This window comes from Rhinatrema bivittatum, chromosome 2 (assembly GCF_901001135.1).
Source record: "Rhinatrema bivittatum chromosome 2, aRhiBiv1.1, whole genome shotgun sequence".
NCBI lineage: Eukaryota > Metazoa > Chordata > Amphibia > Gymnophiona > Rhinatrematidae > Rhinatrema > Rhinatrema bivittatum.
In genome coordinates, this window is record NC_042616.1 from 515,083,557 (window position 1) to 515,111,208 (window position 27,652).

At 43.0% G+C, this 27,652-nt stretch overlaps 1 long non-coding RNA gene across 1 annotated transcript in view; it reads right to left on the reverse strand.

The window, feature by feature from the left end:
* LOC115086195 overlaps nt 1-27,652 on the reverse strand; it is a 238,143-nt gene that overhangs the window by 192,298 nt on the left and 18,193 nt on the right. Inside the window, exon 2 of the long non-coding RNA XR_003855142.1 lies at nt 17,290-17,428. This is a non-coding gene — a long non-coding RNA (uncharacterized LOC115086195). The remainder of the gene's footprint in view (nt 1-17,289; nt 17,429-27,652) is intronic.

Sequence of the window (27,652 nt, forward strand, 5' to 3'; positions counted from 1 at the left end):
CTTGTCCCCCTAATTAATAAACAAATAATAGATTTTTTTGTGCCCCAGATTCATGATTTTATATTTTTAAAGCACAGATTCAAAAACCTTGACAAGCATTCCATTTGTTCAAGTCCTTTTCTCTTTATTCTACCCTTTATAATGTGTTTATCATATTACAGGTTTTTTTTAGTTTATTTTATAAATTGTCTCTGTAAAATAAAATCAAGGCAATGTACAATAAAATAAAATCACAATATAAATATAAACAAATAAAATAGCAAAATACAAAAAAAATGCAAACACATTTAGCAATAACAAGGAGAATAATAACCACATAAAATATCAAATAAACATAAAATACAGGTGACAACAGTGTCCTCTTTGCTACTGTCCCATCCCTTCACAGTCTGTCTATCCCTCTTCTCCCAGTCCATCTTCTCCTCACAGTTCCGTGCCTCCTCTTCCTGCCAAAATTTCTGCTTTTAGCTTCTCTCCCAGGCACGCCAAACAGTATTTTCTCTCTAGCCAGTATCCCATTTTATAACCAATCTTTCCATCTCCCGGCCTGCATTATCTCTCCTCCTTGCTCCCAGCAGTTCATGCAGCCCTTCTCTCACTCTCCTTATAGCTCCCTTATCCCTTTCCTAGACCTTATTTTAGCAGCCATCTCCATCACCACTACACATCAGGAAGCCTGTCTATTCTATAAGGCTGTTCCTTTCTGTTTGCCCTGCAGCCCACATACTGAAGTCAGCCAATAGGCTGCAGGGAAAGGTAGAAGTGTCTGGGAGACAAAAGCACATCCTTACTGCCCTCCCCCACAGCCCTACAGCATAAAGCTCTCAGTTCCCAATCTACAAGAGTGCAAGAGACAGTATTGGGGTGCTCAGGCATCTACAGTACCCACAGAGCTGATGCCTTTGTAGGGCCCCCCAAATGAAACAAACTTTATCTGTTGCATTCTTTTAAAACATAGGAACATGCCATACTGGGTCAGACCAAGGGTCTATCAAGCCCAGCATCCTGTTTCCAACTGAGGCCAAACCAGGCTACAAGAACCTGCAAGTACCCAAACACTAAGAAGATCCCAGGCTACTGGTGCCAGTAATAGCAGAGGCCATTTCCTAAGTCAACTTGATTAATAGCAGTTAATGGACTTCTCCAAGAACGTATCCAAACCTTTTTTAAACCCAGCTACACTAACTGTACTAACCACATCCTCTGGGAACAAATTCCAGATCTTAATTGTGCATTGAGTGAAAAATAATTTTCTCCGATTAGTCTTAAATGTGTTACTTGCTAACTTCATGGAATGCCCCCTAGTCCTTCTATTATCCGAAAGTGTAAATAACCAATTCACATCTACTCATTCAAGACCTCCCATGATTTTAAAGACCTCTCTCATATCCCCCTCAACCGTCTCTTTTCCAAGCTGAATAACCTAGGCCTAGCTCCAAGGCCAAAAGACGGGCTGTGGCCTAGGCCTAAGCATGATGCTGGGTCTCGGGCTAGGCCAGGGCTGATGCCGGGTCCCCAGCCAAGACTTGAGCCATCCCTCTCCCTCAAAAAACTTTTTCACTTACCTGATTTGTTGGATATCCAAAGAAGCTGCCAGTCTGGGTTCCAATTCCCGGGCCTTGGCCTGGGCCCTAGCCCAACACTGTGGCATAGCCCAGAGATTGGTTCCCAATGCTGGGGCCTGCTCTGGAAGCCGAGTCTCGATACCTGGACCTAGGGTCATACCCAGGACTAGAGCCCAGGCCTCAGAACAGTGACAACAGCATCTTCTTCTTTCTTCATAAACTGACTCCAACTGCTGCACACCATCATGGGATAGACTTAGTTTTTGAGTACTTGCCAGTTTCTTATGGCCTGGATTGGCCACTGTTGGAGCAGGATGCTGGGCTTGATGGACCCTTGGTATGACCCATTATGGCATGTTCTTATGTTCATGTTCTTAGAGTGTATGTGTTTTTGTGTGTGTGTATGTGTGAGTGTGTGTGAGTGAGAGAGAGAAAAATTACTTGCAGTGGAACCTGAAGAAAATCATTTAACTTCTCTGTGCTCCAACCTATATTGAAAGGGGGGGTGGGGTGTCATGATGGTGCCTTAAGCAGACGTGCATGCTCTAGCTCCTGAGATTTCCCTTGTTATTTCTACTTTATTTGCTTAATTCAACTTCCTCTGTAGCTATGGGCAAGAGGAATGGTACAGTGAGGAGATTTCTTTCTGTGGGGACATCCCAGCAAACCACCATGCTGGAGTACTCACCCATTCTGCCTTTGCCGGTATCAGAGTTCGACTTGTCCAGCTCTGGGGCTGCTGACTTGTCAAAGGCTAAAGTTTCGCTAAGCCCCGAAGACCAGTCGATACCGCGGCCCCCAGGTGCTGCCGCCCTTGCGGTGGTTGAGATGCCAACATGTGAATGGGATTCCAGTGATGTCACCGCATCATCGGTCAGCACCTGTCTGTTCCCTGCCGCGAGTGGAATGCAGCGAGATGTGGTGGAAGCTTGTCATCATCTCTGGGGGCTAGAGAGACAGGCTGGAGGAATGGCTGTTGAGATCTCATCATCGGGTAACGTTCCTCTGTTGCATGGGTCTTTGGGTGCCAGATCACAGGAGGTCTAAGAAGTTATCTCCTCCTTTCAGGTTAGAACTGTGTTGTCTAAATCTTCTACTGTGATGCTGGATAGACTTTGGTCTGCAATGGTGACCACTGAGCAATCTGTTGCCTCATTGGTTACAAATAGTCTTCCAAATTCCAAAATCTAAAATCAAGACCAGCGTTTATCATCTTGTGAAAATAGTGTTTCTAATTTGAGGCCTCTCTTTCCCAGATTAAAGAGTTACAGGTTAAACAAATTATGGATTTAACATCTGTCTCATGAAGGGTTGAAAACATGGAGAATTTTTCTAAGAACTTGAATTTACATGTTTTAAATTTTCCTCAGACTCCAATGATTTTACCTACTGAGATGTTTAAATCATATATGAAGAATGTGTTGCAAATTTCAGAATCAGATCTGCCTCCTATCCAAAACAAATTGTATTTACCATCTGTTAAGAAGTATTCAGATAGAGAAGAACAGAACACTCCTCTTGATCTAACTGATTTTTTAAAAATTCAGGGACAACAGCCTTTTCCAGAGCTACTTTATTGGTTTCTTTTGTGTTTTTACAGGATAGAGACCACATTCTTCATCTTTTCTTTCGTTATCGAGAGGTCTTATTTAAAGGGTGAAACATTTGGATCTTTCCTGATCTAGTTAAGGTGACGCAGGAGTGAAGAAGAAACTTTTGACCATGGGATCAGAGGTCACTTGTTCGGGAGCCACCTGTATAGTCCAACACCCTTGTAAATGATTGGTGGTCTTGAATGCCATTAGATATATATTGTTTGATTCCACGCATTGAGATACTTTGACACCAGACATAATGGTGTGCCTCAGCTCTCTTATGTCCCGATTTTCAAAAGCTAGCATTCATAAAAAGTGGAGATATATGCATGGCTGGGCTGCATGTCTGATGCAGGTTTTTTCCAAGGCCTGTGGCCACATGCATATCTCCCGGTATGCACAGAAGAGCTGACTTCGTGACCCCATGACTACAACAAATAGGGATATATACATTGCGGATTGCCAATACGTCGAAAACGAATGCACACCCCTGATAAACACTGTGGATCCATAAAGCCTGGAAGATGGGAATGAAGAGAAGAGGTATGGGGGTGGCTTGTGGGAATGACTGCTACTACCTGGTGATTAATACCCTTATTCAACATTCACATGGTTAATGAGACTCCAACATTGCTCTATGCTTCAACGGCAAGAGGAAATGTGGAAAAGAGGATTTGCATTCAGGTAACAACTAACATTGCTCTATTCTTCAACAACCAACATTGCTCTATTCTTCAACGGCAAGAGGAAATGTGGAAAAGAGGATTTCATTCAGGCAACAACCAAAGTAGCACGGTCTGGGTAAACAAATAAGCGTGGGAGTAGCTTGCTTGTTGCGGTGGTTACTACCCCAAACCAATTAAGCCTGATACTTCACTTTCAATGCATATCCAGCATAAATCTCTGCTTCAACAGCAGGGGGAATGAAGAAAAGAGGATTTACATTCAGACAACAACCAACAAGGACTGAATTGCACAGTCTGGGTAAACAAATAAGCGTGGGAGTAACTTGCTTGTTGCAGCAGTTACTACCCTGAACTAATTTAAGCCTGTTACTTCACTTCGAAAGCATATCCAGCGCAGCTCACTGCTTCAATGGCAGGGGAATGAAAAAAAAAGGATTTATATTCAGACAACACCAAAGGACTGAATTGCACAGTCTGGGTAAACAAATAAGCATGGGAGTAGCTTGCTTGTTGTGGCAGTTACTACCCCGAACCAATTTAAGCCTGTTACTTCACTTAGAAAGAATATCCAGCGCAGCTTACTGCTTCAATGGCAGGGTGAATGAAGAAATAGGATTTACATCCAGCCAACATCTAACAAGGCATTGATTTGAGCAGTATGTGTATACAAACATTGGGGTAACTTGCTAGATACAACATTTATTACCCTCAAACATTAAGCCTTATACTTCACTTTGATACAGCTCTAACACTGCTCTCTGCATCAATGGTGGGAGTGGAAGGAAATTAGAATCAAAAAGCTACCAATAAGGGCCCTGAACGCAGTGGTCGGAGTAACAGATAAGTATGAGAAAATAAGTGTGAAAGCTTGCTGGGCAGACTGGATGGGCCTATTGGTCTTCTTCTGCCGTCATTTCTATGTTTCTATGTTATGTATGGGCGAGCCATGGGTGAGCCGGGACAGCGCCATTAGGCACTGTCCTGGTGAAGCACGTGCTAGCAGCTGGCTGGCCCATGCAACCTACTACTGCTCCAGAGAGCAGGTAAGTATTGAAATTTAAAAAAAAACTAGTTAGAGGGGCTTTAGGGGTCAGGGAGAATAGGGGAAAAGTCAGGCAGGGTATGTAGGAAGTTCCCTCCCAGTCCTTTATTGGAGTGGACTGGAAGGGAACTGGGAAAAAGGACTATCGTGTTGCCACGAGCGGGTAGTGGATTTTATAACATGCTCCCCGTCAACGCGCGCATGTTATAAAATTGGCGCGTCCGTGTGCGCGCAGCAGGAACCGCTTGCACATGGATGCCTGCGCGCGGGTATTAAAATTCCCCTTTTAGTGCATTCCTGCTCTGGGTTTTACCATGATTTGTTTGTGCATACTTGGGGGGGGGGGGGTTCAGTCTTTGGACTAAGACCCTTTTCTTCCCCTCTATTATTTGAGGCCTTTTTGTGGTTTTACAACTTAGTCTTTTTCTTTTTTTTTTCTTCTCTTTGTTTTAAATTCTGTGTGTAATTATTGTTTGTATAGCCTATTTTGCTTTCAAATATGTATATATTTAATTTATTGATTAAATTCAAATAAAAATAAAATTAAAAAAAAAACCCACTGCATTGCAAAATGGCTGGAGAATCCTCGTGGCCACAAATTCCACCCTGTCCCAATATCCCAGCATCATGGTATAGGTTAGATATAGGCACTCAAAAATGACATTCTTAAAAGAATAATTTTGTAGTTGCAAAATTGGTGCTTCCAGGTATACATTGTAGTAGGCTATGAACATTTCACAGGTGGTTGTACATATCTGAGGTTTCACCAATAATGTGTACTCTATTGTGCCTCAATTTGTAATGATAGGATCTCTAGGGAAGACACAATATAATGAGTCATTTGTTTCAACTGATTTTCTCCTGTTTTTGTCAATGATAAATTCCTGAGGGAAATAAAGAACAATAAAAACCAAAAATGAAGGTCCCTATTTACTGGATATTTGTCAATATATTTAACCTGAGAATTCTCATGGCAGAACTAAAGCTAAGCTATATTCTTGATTGTATGTGTGTGTTTGTGTGCAATGCAGTGTGTACTTTTTCAGTAGTAGGCCCCTCATTATAGAATTTTTTACCTAATGAGTCACATCTGATTGAAGATTAGAAAGGTTTCTGTAAAGGGTTGGAAACCTAATTTTTTTCAGGAGTCATTTATTTGAGATTTTATGATGTTTTGATGACATTGTATAGGATTTTATAATGTTTTAAGGGTATAAACTGTTTCATGTAGGATGTGATGATTGTTTCATGACCTGATTTCAACCAATATGGCTATGGCCATAGGCACCGCTATCGAAAGGCATTATAGCACTGCCGCCATGAGCGGCCTCAGTAAAGTGGAACAGCAGCGAAGCCTGCTGGCCACACTGATGATTCTGGCAGAGCCACACTGCTTTTCAACTCATAGGCATCGGAATTGGGGTGCAGCCAAAAACGGAAGAAATCTCATTGGCGGCAGTGGGACGATGCATAATTTGCTGAATGCTGCTCACCCCCGCGGGGTGCTATCATGATCCCCTCATTCACTCTTTCTGCTCCTGAAGAATGGAAGGATCACAGTTTTGCAGCGTGGGCTGCTTCATCCCTTCCGGCTGCCGGTGCCTGAATGACATCATCAGGTGGAGGAAGCAGCCCACGCTGCAGGCTGTGATCCTTCCATTCTATAGGAGCAGAGAGGGTGAATGAGGGGATCATGATAGAACCCCACAGGGGTGAGCAGCATTCAGGAAATCATGGAATTGGGGAACAAGATTTCTGGGGAGTAGGGGGGCTGGAAAGGGATAGGAGGCTAGGGAGAAAGACTGCTGGGAAGTGGAGGTCTGGGAGGGGAGGGCTTGTTGAGCAAGACTGCTGGGGAGTGGGGTTTCTGGGATGGGAGAGGCATCTGGGAAGCAACATTGCTGAGAGTAGGGGGGTGGGCTGGGGATTAAAACTCCTGGGGAGTAGGGTGTCAGAGAGGAGAGTGGACTTAGAGTTCTCGGGAGTGGGGGGAAGGGGAGCAAGACTGTGTGGGAGAGTGAGAGAGAGACCATGTATGTGGGAGACAGAGAGAACAGGTGTATATTCATATGGGAGAGAGAGAGAGTGAGTTTGTGTGTGGGAGACTGACCTCACTTCCTCTCTGCCTGCTAATCATGATAATTTTAGGGTTTCTGGAAATCAAATGTTGCATGATATAGATAATGGGTGATTTCTTAAATCCTTATTAGTTCTAATTATTGAGTATTATTTGATGTATTATTTGAAATATTTTATTGATGTTTGGAAATTTTTTTTTCCACATAATTTTTATTGAAATGTTTTAAAACATACATACAGAGCTTGTAGAACAGAATTGCACAGATACAATAGTTCAATAAATACCTCGAAAATACAAATACTGCTAATGACTACTAAACTTTTAATTCTTATAAGAGAAACTTAAACATGCTTAGTTGGTCCGTAAGTTAACATTTGATATAGCGCTAGTAGTATACTAAAACCAACATGTAGAGTAGGTTTCCCGGTAATAGCTCCAGTTAAATCGCTTTTCCAGGTTTTTTAATGTGAGTTTTTCATTATTGAATGCTAATCTATTTATTAGATTTTAATTATTCTTTTTATTGGTATGGTTTTACAAATTTTGTTTTATGAGAAATGGTAATGCTTCTGGGTTTTTTTATTATGGCAATTCATATAGAATTCGGCTTGTTGAGGTTTCCAGTTCAGTTTTTGCCCGTACATTTCTATGTATACTTTATTGTCTCTTTATTCTATTTTTGAGGGTCTATCTGTGTTTTGCATGTGTGACTGAGTAAGGTATTCCAATAATGTGTAGTTTGTATGTAGAGATCTATAGCAGCTTGGCTTGTTCTGTTTTACTAATAGGGTTGTATTGGTGTTTTAGGCTTAGTGTAATATTTGCAGTGTTAACTTTCATAGGTAGAGTTATTGCTGTTTGATTGCTGGCAGTTAGTACTGTTTTGATACAGACAGTTTATTGCATTGTAATTCTGTTTTTTTTGTGGCTCTCTCAGGGTGATGCCCATGCCCAAGATGTATTACAATAGGCCTAATAACATAAGAGTTCCAACTGTCTTTTGCTTTCTTGCAGGGTTTTGTAAATATAATATACATATTTAAAGTGATATTTTTAACTCAGAAGACTGTGCTTTGGATGTCCTTTTTCATGTAAAATCTGTTATCATAAATGCATAATTTTAATTATCTGTGAGGAGGGTGTGATGAGGTGGGAGATACAAGGCTGAAAGGCTTTCCTAGAGCACTGGCCATGGACATTACTGTACAAACATTTAACAAAGTTTCCCAACTCATGGTATTATGTTTTATGTAATGGGCAAGGGCACAGTTTTTCACTTGGCCATGGGCTCTACATTGCCTGACTATGGCTCTGTTTGATTTTATGTTTGTCTGTTATTGTTTGTCCTGAATATTGTTTATGCTATTTTGTAATCCGCTTAGCATGGTCTATCAAATCTGCAGAATGTAAGGATTTTAAATAAATAAATATTCCTGCAATTCTAGTTTGGAGGCCTATCAGACAAGGATGATTGCGTTTGATATGTTTTACAATTTTGAAATTGACTCCTCAAGAGTCAGAATCAATAATGCTTTAAAAATAGATTTTCTTTTGCCTAGGCTAATACACAGCAGTATGAAACACAGCAATTATAAGAGGAGTCTGTTTTTCACTCTATTTTGGGTTTCTGAAGTCAAATGTAAGTTATGTGCCAGGCATCTAAATTAAGAACAAATGCTTGTCTGATTTAGTCAAGTAATTCATTCATTCTGGTTCTATGTCAAGTACTTTTTAGGAAAATAAAAAAACACTTTTATTTCTTTGAAAGCAGCAACTTTTAGCATGTTTGTTTCTGAAGAATGAACAGCAGTAAATGCTAGGACAGATACTGAACCAAGACTGTGCTTTTAGTCCAGCAGATGTTTTGGGGGGGGGGGGGGGGATTAAGAGTCTTCCATCTCAGATAAAAGAGTAGTAGATTCGGAACTATTTTGCTCTCTTATATTTTTCTGCCAAATTGCAGTCTTAAGACACACACATTAATTTTTACATCTCAGTAGATGCCATAAATAACTGCATATATTCTTTACTTTAGCAAAAGCCAGAGAATGACTGCCAGCTTCTAACATAGCTGGATAGAGACCCAAGTTTTGATCCTCTGTGAAATGCAGGATGCAGGTAATACGGATAATGTGCGATACACGGCAGTCTAAAGCAATTTAAACAGTCTGAGTTAATTGCACAATATAGGGCTGTGAGGTAGGTCTTTGCCCTTGCATACACATACATTCTGAAGGGCTCAGATTTTTGTTTCTATGTGTAAGTGATAGTTTTATTTTACAGTATGTCAGAAGTTACCCAGTTGAAACCATATAAAGGCATATCACATCTTTACAGACTTTGTGACTCACTTATTTATGATTTGATATCTTGCCAAAAGCAAATTCCAGCTCCTCTTGTTTTACTTACAATAGTATTAGTGTTTAATTCAGCAGATCCAATCAAACCAACTCCTTTTATAAGGAAAACAAATCTGCTGTTTTATAGACATGCTAATGACTCTCCCGGAGATTGCATTTAGGAACATTTTTTCTTATTTCTAGATTTTCACAAAGCTAAGGATATTTTATTAAATGATAATTGTATATTTATAAGAGCAGAATGAAAGCAAGCTATTTGATTATTGCATTGGCATTCTCCAAAACATGCTAAAATCATGGCATGTAGACCTTTATGGAATATCTAGCAAATACATCAACATTGTGTACGTTTCTTCAACACAATTTTGAGTTACTAGCATTGGACTCAGAGGGTATTAATTATGCAGGTGCTAATTATTTAGCCATTAAAAATGGAGGTGTTTATTTGGAGCAGAAAATTAATTACCAGCACAAAACAACTGATATTAACAAGTTGGCAAACATAAGGTCTGATTTACTAGGCTTTTCCCCCATAGACCCAGAATGAGAAAAAAGACTTAAAGCCCAATTTTAAAAGAGCCACGCACGTAAATTTCAGGGGTTACATGCGTGGCCGGGCCTTGTGCACACCACATGCGTTTTACAAAGGGCCCGGCCACACGCCATTAGCCGCTGACCCGGGGAAGCTCACGCTGGCAGCCGGCCGACGCACGGAAGATACTTCTGCTTCAGAGGAGCAGTAAGCATTAAAATAAAAAATTAGGGGCTAGGTAGGGTTAGGTTAGGGATCAGGGAGGAGAGAGGAAAAGGTAGGAAGGGTAGGGTTATAAAATTGGCGCATGTTATAAAATTGGCGCGTTCATGCGCAGGTGCTGGGAAACGAATGCACATGGACGCGCGCACGTGTGGCTTTGAAAATCTACCTTTTAGTGAATCAAGCCCTTACCTTTAAATAAAGAAGAGGCACTACTAAAACCCATTGGCGATATTTTTTTTCTGCCTTTATGTTGAGTGCTCACGGCAAACGGTTCACTACTGCTTATATTTTGAAATCCGAAGGGTGCTAATTTCAAATCTGCTCACACTGGTGCAAAGCTCATGGATAGTCTTTCCTATGGGCTTTGCACCAGTTTTCAAAGGGAACATATGAGCATGCATTGCCTTTTAAAATTGTATCAGATACACCTGCTATGCACCTGCTTTCTTTGTGGGTACTTTTCTAAAGGAAAATACTTGTAGTTGCCTCTTCTGACCTAACTAACCCTCATTCCTTGTACTGTCTCCACACAATGCGGGTAAAATTACCCCACATGAGCTCATTTCTGCAGGTAAAACACCGCTGTTAGCTGGATCCCTGGTGCCTCTGAGAGTGAGTCGGCCTAAAAGGAATTTCACTGCATGAAGGAAGTTTTGGCACATGCTGCCAAAAAGAAGAAGGCAGCATAGAGAACAGAGCTGCGTCCAAGATAGCAATGGTGACACTTATCTCAGGCCTATGAATTCCTCTGCTACCATATCTTCTCCAATATTTGAGCAAGGCTGGGCTGAAATTGTAGTAGCAGAAGAGAGTTCTGGTGACAATTGTGTGCTTGTGATCAGTGGAGAGAGAGACTGCTTTCCTTCCCTTCTGTAGCTCTTACACTCAGGAGAAGTGGAAGACTACTCTGGGCACTCATCCAACAGCTCATCAAGCATGAGCTGCCTTTGGCAGAGCATTTGTGCCAGGGTATTGGTATTTATCCTGCACTGATAACAAAAGGATTTGGACCACCGACAGCTCCTTATGAAGATCAAGGCAAAGGGATGGTGTCCGTCTCTGATTGTTTTAGAGGGTGTAGGAGGAGATCCTGCTACCTCAGCTTCTGATTCTCTTCCAGGACCGAGATCTGAGGACGCTAATGAGATTGCTGTTGCAAATGTTTTGGATACAAGAGGAATGGGATATCTGACCCTTTGACAGAACCTCTAACCCAGAAGAATGGGACAGAATTTGAAGGTGTCTCAGGGAAATGAAGTTTTTAGCAAGTGCCTAAGATGGCAATTTCAAAACGAGCATACGTGCACCCATATATGCCTGTATGTAGGCGTGAGCACACTTGCACAAGAGTTTTATATCGTCTGCTCAAGTGCATTACATAAAGTACTCCTGCTTGTTGATTTTTAAATCCCCTACATGTGCCAAAGCTGGGAAACATGCATGTGATTCGGCCTGGCACACGCTGCGCGGATTTCAAAATCTGGGGCTGGGCATGGCCTGGGAGGGGCAGGGGCGGGCCAGGACTGCATCATGAAGTCTACGCATAAGTATTTATGCACGCCTGCACGCATTGGGGTCCCCTACAGCGTAACTTTACTTCTGCTATGGACCGCGTGTAAGTCATGTAACAAAAAAAAGCAGGCTAGTCAGCGGGGTTTGAAGGGTCAGGGCTAATAGGGTAAAAGGGAAGCAAGTTAGCTAGGGGGGGGGAGTTTAGGAAGTCCGCTCCTTTACTGGGGCAAATTGAGAATGAACTGGGAAAATGGGCAATTGCATCAGCATACGAATCCGCTAAAATTCTCCCCATTTGCATGCTCAAGTTGCCATTTGCATGCAGATAAAATCATGTGCACATGTATGTATGCATGTTTAGCCAATTTTATAACATGGATGCGTATATGCGCATATATGTGCCTATGTTATAAAATCTCCCTGTCAATGTGCGCACTCCGGGAATCGCGCACATGTGTGCCCTCGTGCGGGTCTTAAATTTTACTTCCTAGTGCGCATATGTATGCTCCTAATTTATTTATTTTTTATCAGCATTTTCAATAATCACAAGCAAAAATCTTGTAGAGAAATTATAGTGATGTGCTCCTAATTTTAAGCAGTTATATGAGGAAACGTTATTCGCGTATCTTTCCCTAGGACTTGTCTTTTATCCACACTAGTGAGCACACTATTTTATCCAGTCTATCACTATGTCATCCAAGCCTCTCTGGTGCTTCAGCCTGTACTCCCTCCCCCCAGGTTTACCCAGGCTCCTCACCCAGTCAGTTTTTAGCTATAATGAGTTTTATACTGACTTACATCTGATAAATTAGAAGTAAATATGCACAGGTAGCAGCCCTAAATGCGCTGCTTTCGCAAGTTATAAAATTATGATTCCTGAGTGTAAATGTTGGCTCCTGCCTGGAATACCTCTGACCTGCCCCAAATCTTCCCCTTTTCTACACGAGTAGAGTTATTCATGCACAGGTATTTACACACGTATGTGCGAGATTTATAAAATAGCAGTAGCGCAAATAAGCTCTACTTGCGCTCGCATCTGCTATTTTATGCACGTGCATCTCTTTAAAAATTCACCTTTTAGTGCATGCATTAAATTATAGGGGTACATATTCAAAAGCCATTTAGACGGATAATGGAAAGGTATCTGTCTAAATGACTTAGCCACATATTTAAAAGGCTTACCTAGCTAAATTCTAGCTGGATAACGGATTATTTGTCCAGAATTTAGCTGCGTAAAGTCGGGGGTGTTCCTAGGGTGGGAGTTAAGTGTTCTAGGGAGGAGTGGAGTTAGCCAGTTAACTTAACCAGCTAACTCTAGACACGCCATAAGGCAGGTCTAAATTTAGCAGGATACCACATATCTGGCTATTTGTAACTTATCCAGGTATATTCAGCAGCACAGATGCACCGCTGAATATCCCAGTTAAGTTAGATGGATATCGGTATCTTAAATAGCTGTTTAGCGGCTGAATATTTACCCCATAGTGAATAGGACACTATTTTCATGCATGTTAAATCAGGTTAATATATAAATAGCTTTTTGTGACTTTTAGTAAATTAACCCTGTGTAAAATAAATTTTGTAAAATGTATTTTAAGCTGTGAGTGTATTTTAAGTGAGAGTATTTTAAGTGTGACCAGAAACCATTTGTTGGGAGCGCGGAGGTGCGGTCCTATCTCCAGGGAAGTTGTGAACCTTTGGATCATGGCGTGGCTCAGGGAGGAGCCCCAAGACACACCGCAAGAGGTAAGCAGGTATGAACACGGGTGGTGCAGGAACAAGGCTGGCTCAGCCCTCCACTGGACCTACACGCACCGATGAGACCCAGCAATGCAATGCTGGTCTCGAGAGTAGCCCTCTGGCCACTCGATAGTCCTTGGAACTTGGACAAGACAAGGATACTTAGAACTTGGACAAGACGAGGATACTTGAAACTTGGAAGGCACTGCCCCTCAGGGTGCCCTACACAGCCCACCTTGGGCTGGTCATGGACCACCCTGTCCCACTGCACGCCCTACACAACCTGAAAGGGCTGGTCGTGGACAATGCGCAGGATTGAGGCTCAGGACGAAGGAGGAATCCGGGCAGCGCTCAAAGAAGGGTCCAGCCGGAAATGGACTCCAATGACCAGAAATGGACACCGGATCAATGCGGATTTACCCTCATGGTGGTCATCTGGAGGCAAGGTCTGGTGGGCGAGACTAGGCTTGAACCTGGAGCTAGGAAATAGCGGACACATCAGGATCAGGACTCGAACATAGGACATCAAGAACATCAGGACATTTGGACATGGAACATCAGGTACTTCTGGACTAGGAACATCTGGTCTTGCAACATCAGGACTTGGATGAGGTACATCAGGACTTCTGGACATCAGGACTTCCAGACGAAGAACATCAGGACTTGGAACATGAAACAAAGGAGGAATCCAGGCAGTGCTCAAAGAAGGGTCCAGCTGGAAGAGGACTCCAATGACTGGAAACAGATACCGGATCAATATGGATTTACTCCCAGGATAGTCATCGGGAGGCGAGGTCCGGCGCTGAGACTAGGCTTGAACCCGGAGCTAGGAACTAGCGGACACATCAGGATCAGGAGTGGAACATAGGATGTCAGGATTCAAGACATTGAACTTGGAAAGCAGAACTTGGAACTCAGATTCATGAGGATCCGGACTGGAACCTAGAACATCAGGAACATCAGGACATCTGGACATGGAACATCAGATACTTCTGGACTAGGAACAACTGGACTTGGAACATCAGGACTTGGACGAGGAACATCTGGACTTCTGGATATCAGGACTTCTGGATGAAGAATATTAGGACTTGGAACATGCAATGAAGGAGGAATCTGGGTAGCGCTCAAAGAAGGGTCCAGCCAGAAGAGGATTCCAATGATCAGAAACAGACACCAGATCAATACGGATTTACTCCCAGGATGGTAATCTGGAGGCGAGGTCCGGCGGCGAGACTGGCTTTAACCCGGAGCTAGGAACTAACAGACGCATCAGGATTGAGAAGAACATGGAACACGAAGCCATCAAGACAGGAGCAGACCATGGAAGACCTTGACCAGAAGGGAGGAGACATGGACGACCATGGAATCCAGTTTGAAGCCCTCGAGGAACAGAAACTCAGCCCTTTTATAGGGCTGAAGCAGGAAATGGACTGGAGCTGACATCCGGTGGGGCTGCGGGCTTTTCCCATGCTGGCCCTTTAAATATGAAGCAGAAGCGCGTGCCTAGAGGAAGCCAGGAAGCAGAGACCTGCGGCGGCATCCTGCCACAATGGAAAGCAGGCCTGGAGGTGGCTTCCACACCGCGTAAGAGGTCCTAGCAGCAGTGCACAGGTCGCAAAGATGGAAGCAGCGGCGGTGGCAGCTTCCTACCACTTGGGAGGTCCAGCAGCGGTGCTCAAGCCACGAAGAAAAGGACCGACGGCGGCACTAAGGCCATGAGGAAGCAATCTGGCAATGTCCCTCCTGCTTCACAGGGCAGCATCGGACCATAAAGAGGTGGCAGCAGCAAGCCAGGACGGCATAGGCCACCTCAAGGGAATCCTGCGGCATCGGGCCAGTGGCGGTAGAGTCAGGCAGTAAGTGGAGGGCCTGCTCATGGGATGGGCTTCGCGATCAGGATCGTAACACCATTTAGCAGAGCTTTATTTAGCTTGGGGTTTTTTTTATTCCAAAAATAAAAAACTACATTTCACATCCAAAATTAATCTCTTTTTCTGTACAAGTTAAAGGTATTACTATTATTATTATGTGATTTTCCAAAAATTTAAAGCACTTTAAAATATAGATACATTGAAAGTCTGCAGACTTTACTCCTATCGTGTTATGGGGAAAAGTTAGGTCGATGCCATTTCTCAAAATGACATCAACTGGCCTGAAGCTAGCCACTGAACTACTAATGTTGCTTCCATGAGGTACTTTTAGAATTTAAGGTGGGCAGGGGTTGGTCCACTAGGCACCAGGGATTGTGTTCTCTTTTGGGAAGGAGGTGTCAGGAGAGGATATCTGTTGGGGGGGGGGGGGGGGGGTTGAAGGGAAGGTTAATGTGGATGGAGGCTTTTTTTTTTTTAATTGTTTATTTATTAAATTTTTCTCAAAATTTACAAAGTAACATATACTTTGTACAGCAACAAATGAAACATATTACAAAAAAGAAATATTATTACATACCAGTAAATCTATCATTTTTACCTAGACCACAATTTCTGGGAGTAAGTGTTAAGAGACAAAAATAAGGAGCAAATGAATATTGAAATTAAATAATGAAGTCTACATATATTTTTATCCTGAACAGTTAAAGATGTTCTTAGATTCCCGTAAATGTTTGCTTCTAGCCTCCTCTCCTCAAGTAAGTCCCATAACTCAGGAGTAAAATATTTGGATGATATGTATGTTAAGCTATTTCCGTATGTATGTATGTTATGGTATGTATGTTAAGCTATCTATGTTAAGCTATTTCCGTAAGAGACTATTTTAATTTTTATGCTCCATATTTTTGTCTCTTAACGCTTACTCCCAGAAAATTGTGGAGGCATTATTTTAACACAATGGGAGTTGTTTGAGAAAGGGGAGGGGCATTGTTGCATAATTCTAAGATTATTTAACTTTTTTAATTTTGAGTCTGCACCACCTCAAGAAGACCCCCATTGAGGAATTTAGCATTTTTAGGGGTGATTTTTGTGCATTGGGGGCCCTTTAAACTTATGATGGCCCTGTAAGAATTGGGCCACCATCGCTTGTTTTTTGGGCCCCTGCCACAATGTTTTATCTTGCAGAGATTTACTGTGAACTAAAATATTGCCAGGAACCCGCCACAATATTTTGTTGGGAAGGGGCTAAATATCGCAGAGACATCCCCCCCCCCCCCCCATAATATTTCACCCCTCCCACGATAAAATATCACGGCTTCATAAATCTTCCCCTTAGATTGCAAGCCCTCTGGGCATAGGCAGATACCTTTGAAGTACCAAAAAGCAGAATATAAATCAAAAAAATAAATAATGTATCCATCTCCTATCTTAACAGTACATCTGCAGTAATGAAAACACTTATCTCCCACAATTGTGGTGTACAAATGATGTGAATGAGTACCACAACAAAACAATGAAGGTAGACACATTTTATACAAAATGGCAACTCTCAGGTCATTCAACTAGGGTGCAAGGGAGCTGAGGGGTTGCAGCACAAAGCTCTTACCCAGTGACTTATCCTCTCAGGCTGGGCCTGAACTCTTTGGAATTTGTTAAACTTCAGTAACCTTGACTGTGATGGCGCCCATCTTTGCAGAACCATCTTTGGGTACTTGCCAGGTTGTTATGGCCTGGATTGGCCACTGTTGGAAACAGGATGCTGGGCTTGACGGACCCTTCATCTGACCCAGTATGGCATGTTCCTATGTTCTTATAATTGGTCCTCTGTACACAACTTATATTCATAAGTAATATTTACTTCCTGTTTCTGCCACGACTTTGCAGGTTCAACAGCTCAGAGTAACCTATTCCTCTGGCCCTGCTTCAACGCCCCTTTCAGTACATGCATCTGCGTCTTATGTGTTTTTTGTTTCCTGCCTCGTATCTGTTCCTGTCTCTGTCCCTGTGTTTTTCCTTGCCTGGATACATTTGGTTTGATTTCCTGGACATGACCTTTAACCGGATCCAACAAACAATGCACTCACCTGTATCCCCTCGGAGAGTGCAGGCTGTTTCTTTAGGCATCGTCAGTCCCAACTTGGCTGACTATTCTTTTGGTGCAATACTTTCATGTGGTGCTTGGCCTCACCCTCAACTTGGACCAAACATAGCATCAGCTGAGAGCTGTAAAAATAATAAACACTTTTAAGCACTAAATAATATATAATTCTAAAGCAAATAAGCAAGAGTAAATAGCATGTTGAAGAAAACTGCTTGCAAAAAGTGACATGAACGAGCTCAAGTTTGACTCGCCTGCTTTGTATGCAAGGCGCACAGGCACTTTTAGCCAGGTACATTGTGGCTTTGCGCCTCCTCTTGTGCCGGCAGCCAAATGTGCTCATTTGCAGATCCAGTGAAGGTGCCCTCTTTTTTTCCCCTGACCTGAATACATACCCCAAGGAATGCGGCTCTTTACCGCTCAGCAAAAAAAAAAGTGTGCACTGTGAAAGCCGGCTCATGCTTTTGGCTGGGCAGAGGAGAGCAATTTTCAGCCAGGCAATTTTTACCGAGGGCTACATGGGTGTACTAGAGGAAATGGTTTTAACAATTGGCCTCAGGGAGGGTCTTTTTCAAAACATTTTGCGCAGGTAAAAGGATGCTTAACCGCGCAAAAAAAAAAGTTTGCATGGAAATTGACCTTCCTCCTCGGTGTGGGTAAAGGCACACGCGCCGTTCACAACATGCGTGCTTTTACCTGCAGAGAAAAAAGAAACAGGGTGGGGTTAGAGAAAGTGCCCACAGGGACTTCACAATGAAATTCCCCTGCTCACTTTCACACACATCTGCTTCAAAGCAGGCGCAAAGTGCATGGGTACAAAATGCCAGCATTTCGCCGCCGACCAGAATTTTCAAAGGGAAAACCCTTGTGGGGAGTCTCTAAAGTGTTCCCATGTTATCAAAACTGGGCTAAGTGAGTGGGGAGGGGATATAAAACCAAGGAAGTGGCAAATGAATGGTTTGGGTGCCCAACCCCGCCCTATGTTCTGATTAAACTGGTAGCCCCAAGAAGGAGGAGGACACTGCTGGCCCCCTCACCCTCCGAAAAACAAAAAAAGATTTTTTGAAAGCAAATCTCCCTTAGAAAAATTGTATCCACAGTGAGCACGAATGTTGTTATTCTTTTCCCTTCTAACTTTCTGTATTGTGCAATGATGCTGCTTCATTTCTCCATTTAGGAGTTAAATACTTTCAAGACACTTAATGACCACCTTACTGAGAAGTGTGTGAGTTTTAGTCGTCACTGGCACAAACTATTATCGCTTAATTAATTTGACTGCAGCAGAGATGCTTGCTGGCAGTGCTGTTTGCTCACATAATTGGTCATCTTAAAAAGAACCACGTCACCAGGCCGGGCAGAACAAAACAGCCTCTCTCTTTTATTAAGTTTATTTTTGTGTGTGTGCTGAATTCATGAGTCACCTTCGAGGTATGAAAGCTACCCACAGCTTCTGACCCTCCCTGGCACAGCCAGGTGCATCCAGTTCCCAGAAACGTATTGTTCCAGCATACTGGGGAAAAAAAAAAAAGCATGCTTTTCCCACATTTCAAAAGCATGTGTTTCTCTTCCATTACTGTTTTTTGAAACACCCCTCCCCCTTTTTTTTTTTTTAACCCCAAATGCATACTGCAAAAACACAAAATGTCCTGGGGGCCTTCTTTATCGTGCTTAACGCAGTGGTAGATCAAACTGAGAGACAATGACACTCTGACGAGAATCACCTCTAGTTTAATGGCAGGTTGAAGGCCATGCAATATACTCCTACTGCACTGTTGTACAGCTTTCACAGTTTGGTGACGCTTAGAATGGGCGCTGGGAAGAAAGTTACAGAAAATGATTCATAAGGCACCAAATAAAAACACTTTTGTTTCTGTCGCCCTCCAACATGATACAGCATAAGAAAATTCTAATATTCTGGAGGTTGGCATTGATTTATTCCCTCCTCACACACACACACACACACCCCTCCACCCCCCAAATAAAGGGCTCTGGGTCAAAACAAACTACAAGCAAAAACACCCACAAAGAGGAATACAGCTTGTAGAGACAAGGGGGTCAGTTTAAAATACTAACCTGTGAGTTCTGTCACCATAACTGCTCTCAAATATTCATTGATCCCCTCCCCCACTGCAAAAAAAATAAAAGCGAAAAATATCCTAACAAAGTCACATTGTTTATTTATTTTATTTAAAACATTTTTCTATTTCTCCATTAATGGACATCCTTGCTAGGCAGATTACAACGATATAACAACATTGTGAAACCTGAGAGGGTTTCTCTTTGCAGACTTTTCCGTTTCAAAATCTGCTCGGCGTGCATAATGTGGATACAAAAGTAGCTGAGGGCTTTGGGGTAGATTTTCAAAAAGCACGATTTGGCGTACTTTTGTTGGCGCATCAGGCGCCAACAAAAGTACGCTGGATTTTAGTAGATACGCGCGTAGCCGCACGTATCCACTAAAATCCTGGATCGGCGTGCGCAAGGCTACCGATTCCGTATAGCCGGCGCGCGCCGAGCCGCGCAGCCTACCTCCATTCCCTCCGAGGCCGCTCCGAAATCGGAGCGGCCTCGGAGGGAACTTTCTTTTGCCCTCCCCTCACCTTCCCCTCCCTTCCCCTACCTAACCCACCCCCCCGGCCCTGTCTAAACCCCCCCCCCTTACCTTTGTCGGGGGATTTACGCCTCTCAGAGGGAGGCGTAAATCCCCCTCGGAAAACCCCGGGACTTACGCGAGTCCCGGGGCTTTGCGCGCGCCGGTAGGCCTATGTAAAATAGGCCTACCAGCGCGCAGGGCCCTGCTCGCGTAAATCCGGGCGGATTTACGCGAGCAGGGCTCTTAAAATCCACCCCTTTGTGCCTGCATGCGCCTGTGAAAACACTCGCAGAGATTTCAAAATGAAACCCTCCCTGCGTCCACTCACTTCCCTGACCTGTCCCTGCCCCTTTTCTCACACAGACATTAAAGGGGGAGGGGAGATTTTCAAAGTCTTTTATCTGTAGGGAAACACTTATTTACCCTTGGACATTGCTTTCAAAATTTCCCCTAAATGTCTGTTGGAAAGGGAAATGTCTCTGTATGTAATAGAGGGCAGGAATGCATTTAGGAGGTGGATTTTAAAATGAGTGCGCGTTCATACATGTGCGTATTGGTGCATGGGCAAGGATACGCTGGCATTTTTAATTATGTGCACTCTTCCGTGTGTATGTTTTAAAATGCACAAACTGCACATAAGTATGCTCCTAATTTTAAGATGTTACTTGAGCATAGCTTGCATACATGTGTCTTCAATAGGAGCTTGTCAGCTTCTACGCATGTATGACAGTGAATTTTAAAACATTCCCAGTTTTGCAAGTAGTCCACCAGTTTGTCCACTTAATAGTGAGGACTTTCAGACCTCTCTAGTTCTTCATCCTATTTGCCCCCCAGTTGACCCAGACTCCTCACCCTGTTCTATAAAACCTAAAACTCGGAGATCTACAGACTTGCTCCCCATCAGGAGCAGCAGTAAAGTTATGCAGATATCTAGGTAACGCGCGCTGGGGTTTTCGGTTTTAAAATTCTGAGTTATGTGTGTAAGTCCTTTCTCCGCCTAGAAACACCCATGCCCCATCCCTTTTCCTCCCCCTTATTCTTATGCATGTATGGGTACCTACATGCATATTTTGCGGCTTTTTTTAAGTTTAAATGCGTGTATTAATTTTCAACAAATCAGATATATAGTACATGAAACTGTCAACAATGGGATTCCTAAGAGAGAAATAGAACCGCCCCAATGACGTCACCACGCTAGCGTCAGAGCCGGTAAACAACGCCGGTCCATCGGGCAAGGAAGGTGAGTGGCAACCCACCAACATCGGGTACCCCGAGAAACTATCCCGGGCTGAAAAAAGTGAAAAAAATTGAAAAATCGCCATGAAACTGTCAACAATGGGATTCCTCAGAGAGAAATAGAACCGCCCCCAATGACATCACCACGCTAGCGTCAGAGCCGGTAAACAATGCCGGTCCATCGGGCGTCGCGCGCCAAAGGGGCTCTCCCCTTTGTGCTCCCCTTCGTGCTAACCTTTGTGCCTCGTTTAAAATAAATTTAGTTATGTTTGTCTTTTAAATTAATCATTATTAAGTTGTTTAGCCTTTTGCTCTGTGAACATTTGTTTCGTTGTTAGATGTTCAATGTATCAGACTAAGGAATTAGATTTCCTGCTTATTCAGTTTCACTGTAAACCGGCCCCTGATTTGCATTTTTTCATGCAAGAAGATCGGTATATAAAAATTACAAATAATAATAATAATGAAATTTGTCAATGAGTAACAGAAACATAAATGGGGAAGCACTGGTTGACTCTTCCCAGTGACCCCATATGTGTACATGTACCATGACACTCTTCATCATATAAACTGCCTTCCCACCCACACCATCCCCTCCCCCCCAACCTTCCTGGATGTCCCAGTCAAACAATTTAACAGACAAACAGAATAACAAACTTAGCCATCATTGAGGACAAGGCTCCTTGACCAATGTGGCAATGTCTGTAAATAAAATATGCTTCCCAGATAAGTAAAAAAGTCTTGCTTCCTAGTCAACTCAGTTTTTTTTTTTAACATACTTCTCATTAATACACATAAGATGTATTTGATTCTCCAAAATGTAAGATTCAGCGGTCCTTACCAACCCAGTAACTCAAAATAGACTTTTTTTTTTGTTTTTGCAAGCGGTAATACCTTCCAGATCCATGGCCTTTTAAACCTCTGTCTCAAAGCTATGCCCCGCAGGTTATCAAAAAGCAGTACACTGGTATGTATACCTGTGACCTGGCAGATATACTGAATTACCAACCTCCAGAAAGAAGCAATATTAGAGCATCCCCAGAACTGATGTCCTAAAGTACCAGTCATTTGATTGCATTTTATACACACTGCAGAGGTCACAAGTTTCATGTGAAAAGCCCACACTTGCGGATAATTGTACCTCATAAGAAACTTATATTGAAACTCCTGTAGGTCAACATTACAAATAAGAGATGCTATACGCTTAAAGCAAAGAGTGTATTGGGGTTAAGTCATGTAAACTGCCCCCGGCAGTAGTTTTTACTGTTATTTGTAAACCGGAGTGATATGTATTGTATACAGGAACTCCCGGTATATAAAAACTATAAATAAATAAATAAATAAATAATAAATCTATGGAAAGCTCAGATTTCCAACTGGATAACAGAGGTGGCTTTAAATCCAAGAGATGTTTATAAAAATAAGAAATAGAATGTCTAGAGGGATCTTCAACATCAAATATATCTGATAATACTGTCCTCTTGTTTCCCTCCCACTTGGAGAGGCCTAATGAAACTTTTAACTTGTAGGTGAGCAAAGTAGTGTTCATTGTCTAATCCAAATTCCTCCCCTAAAGACGGGAATGGTTTAAAACCTCTCTCCTCATCCAGAAACTGGGCAATCAGGCATAGTCCACTGGTCGCCCAAATCTTAAAAGTCACATTTGAAACCCCCAGCAAAAATTGTGCATTGTCCACCAAAGGTAAAAACTGGCAGACATTACTCTTTACCTTTAAGAAAGCATAGAAATAGCGCCAAGATAAAATTAAGGAGTAGCCAGGAGACCCTCTCTAAAATAGCTTGGAATGTCCATCAAAGACGAGTGCAAAAGGTATCCCAGATTGTTACATGAGAAAAAAGAGTTCTCGTTCAAGGTCAGTGGGGGAATAAAACTGGTTCCCAATAACCAGTCCACCACATGGTGCAGGTTGCAGGCTGCATTGTACAATTTCAAATCTGCTAAACCTAGTCCCCCTTGGTCCCACTTATGTTGTAACTTAACCCAGGGGATAAGGAGTTTCTTATTCTTCCAGACATAATGCTGTACTAAAACTTCTACCTGAGAAGCCTCATGCTTGGAGAAATAGCAAGGAATGGTTTGAAGCAAGTTCAGCCATTTAGGAAAAAGAATAATTTGAAATAAATTTATCCTATCCCATAAAGAAAGAGGGAAATCATTCCAAGCCCACAAAGTCACCTGAGAAGGCTGAAGTAATTTCTGAAAATTAACCTTATATGGATTATCCAAATCAATAGAATAATACCCAAAAATGTAAAGGAATCGTTGACCCACCGCATTGGGAAGTTCCCAACCCAATTGTGTCCTAAATCCCTATCCGTCAGGAGAACCTCACATTTGTCCAAATTCAGCTTGAAACCTGAAAGCCTCCCATACACGTCTACTTCTTTCAGAAAGGCTGACAAGAAGACATGCAGTTCAGCCATGAGTAGAAGAATATCGTCCACAAAAATAGACATCTTAAAAGCAGGATCTGTAACGATCTCCTATGGGAATCCTGCAATCTCTCCATGATTACGAAGCCTATATAAAAAAGGCTCTAAAGAAAGAATAAATTGCAGGGGAGACAAGGGGCATCCCTGCCCAGTCCCCTACCCAAAGAGAGGTCCTTCGATGTGCAATCATTAACGGACACATAAGCTCGTGGTCATAATAGAGAGTAAGTATTACCTAAAGAAAATATCCAGAAATCCCAAAGAATTCCAAGGTTTTTAACATAAAACTCCAATCTAACCTATCAAATGCCTTTTCAGCATCCAGGCTCAGAAGCATGGATGGGAGATGGCGACATCTACAACTGATCAGAGACGCGATAATTTTGTGTATATTCATAGTAATATACCTACCCGGAACAAAGCCTACCTGTTCTGACCCTATGAGCCCTGGAAGAAATTTTACCAGCCTATTTGCCATAATCTTCGTTAAGAGCTTTACATCAAAATTAACAAAAGAGATGGGCCGATAAGAGGCAGGAGAAGTCAAGACATGCCCCACCTTAGGCATCACAATTATCATGGCACTATTTGCTGTAAGAGGAAACCTCTGCATATCAACTAAGTGTAAAAGCATATTGCCCAGGAGGGCCATCAATTTGGATATTAACAGTTTACAGAATTCGGCTGGGAGACTTTCAGGCCCTGGTGCTTTGAGAATCTTAGCCTCCTTAATTTCCTGTGCGACTTCTTGCAGCTGAAACGGCTGTTTTAACTGCCTCAGCTGCTCTTCCGTTAAGTGGAGCAATCCCACAGAACGAAGATAATGTGAGATCCCCGGTTCACAGCTATATAAAGTTCCTGGTATAATTCTCTAAAATTCTTATTAATATCCTTCCCATAATTCACCAATCATCCCGTACTATCTCGTAATGTGGTAATGTATTTAGAGCCCCTCCCTTCCAATGTTTCGACAGATTTGCCAGTGTTCTACCAATCTTGTTCCTATGCTGAAAAAATTAACCCTGTTAATATATCAATCATTTTTTTGCCCTTTGGTGGAACAACATATTTAAAGCTACTTGTATTTTTTAAACAACTGGCATCATGTATGTGCATTCGGACTGTGATCATATCCGTTTTTTGCTGTACAGAGGTGTTTTTCTATAAATAAAATTTCCAATGTCAGAGCTTTCCGCCTAGAGGCCAAATAAGAAATGATATCCCCTTCAGGACTGCTTTAGCCATTTCCCAAAATACTATCGGAGAGGCCTGATGGCCCGGAATAAACACTGCATAATCATCCCATTTGTTTTGCAAGTAAACTCTAAACTGAGGATCATGATACAAAAATTTGGGGAAACGCCAAGCACGCTTCACCTAATCAGGCCGAAACCCTTCCAAGTCGAACCAGATAGGCGCATGGTCCGATATTATCAAAGTCCCAATCTGTGCCATCACAACCCTGGAGAAAGTCCCCCTATCCACTTGTAAATAATCTATTCTGGATTGGGTGCCATGAGCTTTAGAGACATGTGTAAATTCTTTGTCTAAGGGGTGTAACATCCGCCAGGCATCCACCAAGTCTAGCGTATTACACAGATATGGGACCACTTTGTTGGAACCCTGGGACACAGTCACCCCAAAATGAGACTTTCTAAACCACCATTACACAATTAAAATCCCCACCAACCACCATTGGGAGATACGCAAGTAGTGACAGGAGTTTTACAAGATGCAAGAAGAATGCACGGTCATAGTTGTTTGGGGCATATACATTGCAAAGTGCAATCGGCTTCCCATACAGAGCACCTTCTACAATTACATAGCAGCATGCTTCATCTGTAATAATCCTAGTCTCCTGGAAAGGGATGGCTTTACCAAGCAAGATTGCCACCCCTGCTTTTTTAGCGCACGATTGGGCAGAGTACACCTTGTCCACCCATTGCCTACACAGTTTTATGCTCAATGGCATCAAGCCGTGTTTCCTGCAACATCGCCATGTGTATCCCCCATCTCTGAAAAGCTTGCTTTATTTTAAAGCACTTAACTATAGATCCTATACCATGCACATTCCACGTGGCGCAGCATAATAAGCATATGGCATACATGGAGCTAACAGGTATACAGTAAACAATTAGTCAAAGAAGTAGCTATTGAGTAGTTATGGCATTATGAATAATATCAAACAGTAGAGATGTGCATTCGTTTATCACGAATTAGGCCATTTCAATGAAATGGCCTAATTCGTAGTGGTTCGGGGGACCTGAATCACGAAACGGATTTTCCCCGAACTTCGGGGAAAATTCGTTTGTTGGGTTAGTGCGGGGGGAGAAGCAATTTATTTAAAAAAAAAAAACAAACCCACCAACCCTTCTATTTTACTTTCTTACAACCCCCCTCCCCTCACCACCATCCCGATCCCTCCCCAAAACTTACTAAAAGCCCTGGTGGTCCAGCGGGGTCCCGCGAGCGATCTCTCCCTCCGTGCCATCGGGCCTGCTACGAATCAAAATGGCACTGATGGCCCTTTGCCCTTACGATGTTGCAGGGGCTACCGTTGCCATTGGTCAGCCCCTGTCACATGGTAGGAGCAATGGACGGCCGGTGCCATCTTGTGCTCCTACCATGTGACAGGGGCCGACCAATGTCACCGGTAACCCTTGTGATATAGTAAGGGCAAAGGCTATCAGCGCCATTTTGAATACTGGCAGCTGATGGCCCGAGTGCAGGAGATCACGCCAGGACCACTCCAGGACCCCCAAAAGTCCCTGGTGGTCCAGCGGCGGTCCTGGAGCGATCTCCTGCACTCGGGCCGTCGGCTGCCAGTATTCAAAATGGCGCCGATAGCCTTTGCCCTTACTATGTCACAGGGGCTACCGGTGCCATTGGTTGGCCCCTGTCACATGGTATGAGCACAAGATGGCGCCGGCCGTCCATTGCTCCTACCATGTGACAGGGGCTGACCAATTCCACCTGTAGCCCCTGTGACATCATAAGGGCAAAGGGCCATCGGCACCATTTTGATTCGTAGCAGGCCCGACAGCACGGAGGGAGAGATCGCTCGCCAGACCCTGCTGGACCACCAGGGCTTTTAGTAAGTCTTGGGGAGGGATCGGGATGGTGGGGGGGTTGCAATACAGTAAATGTGAAGGGTTGGGGTTTTTTTCTGATTTGGGGGGATTTTTTTATTTGTTTTTCCGGTTTTGGGTTCGGGTTCCAGCTTCATTTTTGGCGAAAAACGATCCGTGGGAAAACAAGTTTTCCCACGAAGCGCCCGAACTGAAACCCGACCCAAGCTAGAAAAACGAAGCTCATCTCACAAACAGAGGATAACATGAGCATTAGGGAGCACAGGGAGGATTTATAGGCAATTTGAGGGGGGTTAACTGAACTCCAGAAGGGAGTACTGTTGGGGAGTATAAATTGTCTCTTCATGGTGGGAAGGTGTTTTTAAAGAGGTGGGTCTTTAATGCTTTTTTAAAGAAGATTCTTTCGTGGAGGCATGCCACTTCCTTTGGTAGGCTATTCTACCGGAGTGAACCTGCCAAGGAGAAGGGTCCATTGTCTGGTTTCATGAGATGGGAAAGCTTCAGAGATGGAACATTGAGTAGCATTTAGTCTGTGAACCTAAGGGATCATGGAGGGGTGTGGATTTTCAGTATTAAAGAAATCCAGGGGGAGTGTATGCTATATATAGAGGAGTGAATAATCCTAGCAACTACCTATATAAAAGTGAGCTTTAGAAGTGAATGGGCAGACTGGATGGGCCATATGGAGCCCGATATTCAAAATGTACTCCACTACTTTTGGGTAGTGTCTCTCCTGCTATGGTGGCTATTAAGATATGGGGTTTCTGGTGTTACTCAAGGAGCCAAGTTCACAAAAGAGGGGCTACGAGAGGAATGTTTGGCTCTCCTTCCTGTTGGGTTTTCCAAAACCAGAAAACAAGGGACTGAAACCCACCCAATCAGTCTCCCAGGGGAAGAGAGGGTTGGCAGAGTCTTTGAAAATATAATACTTAGAAAAATTGAGTGTAAATTTAAAGGAAACAGTTGATTTAAAAGTT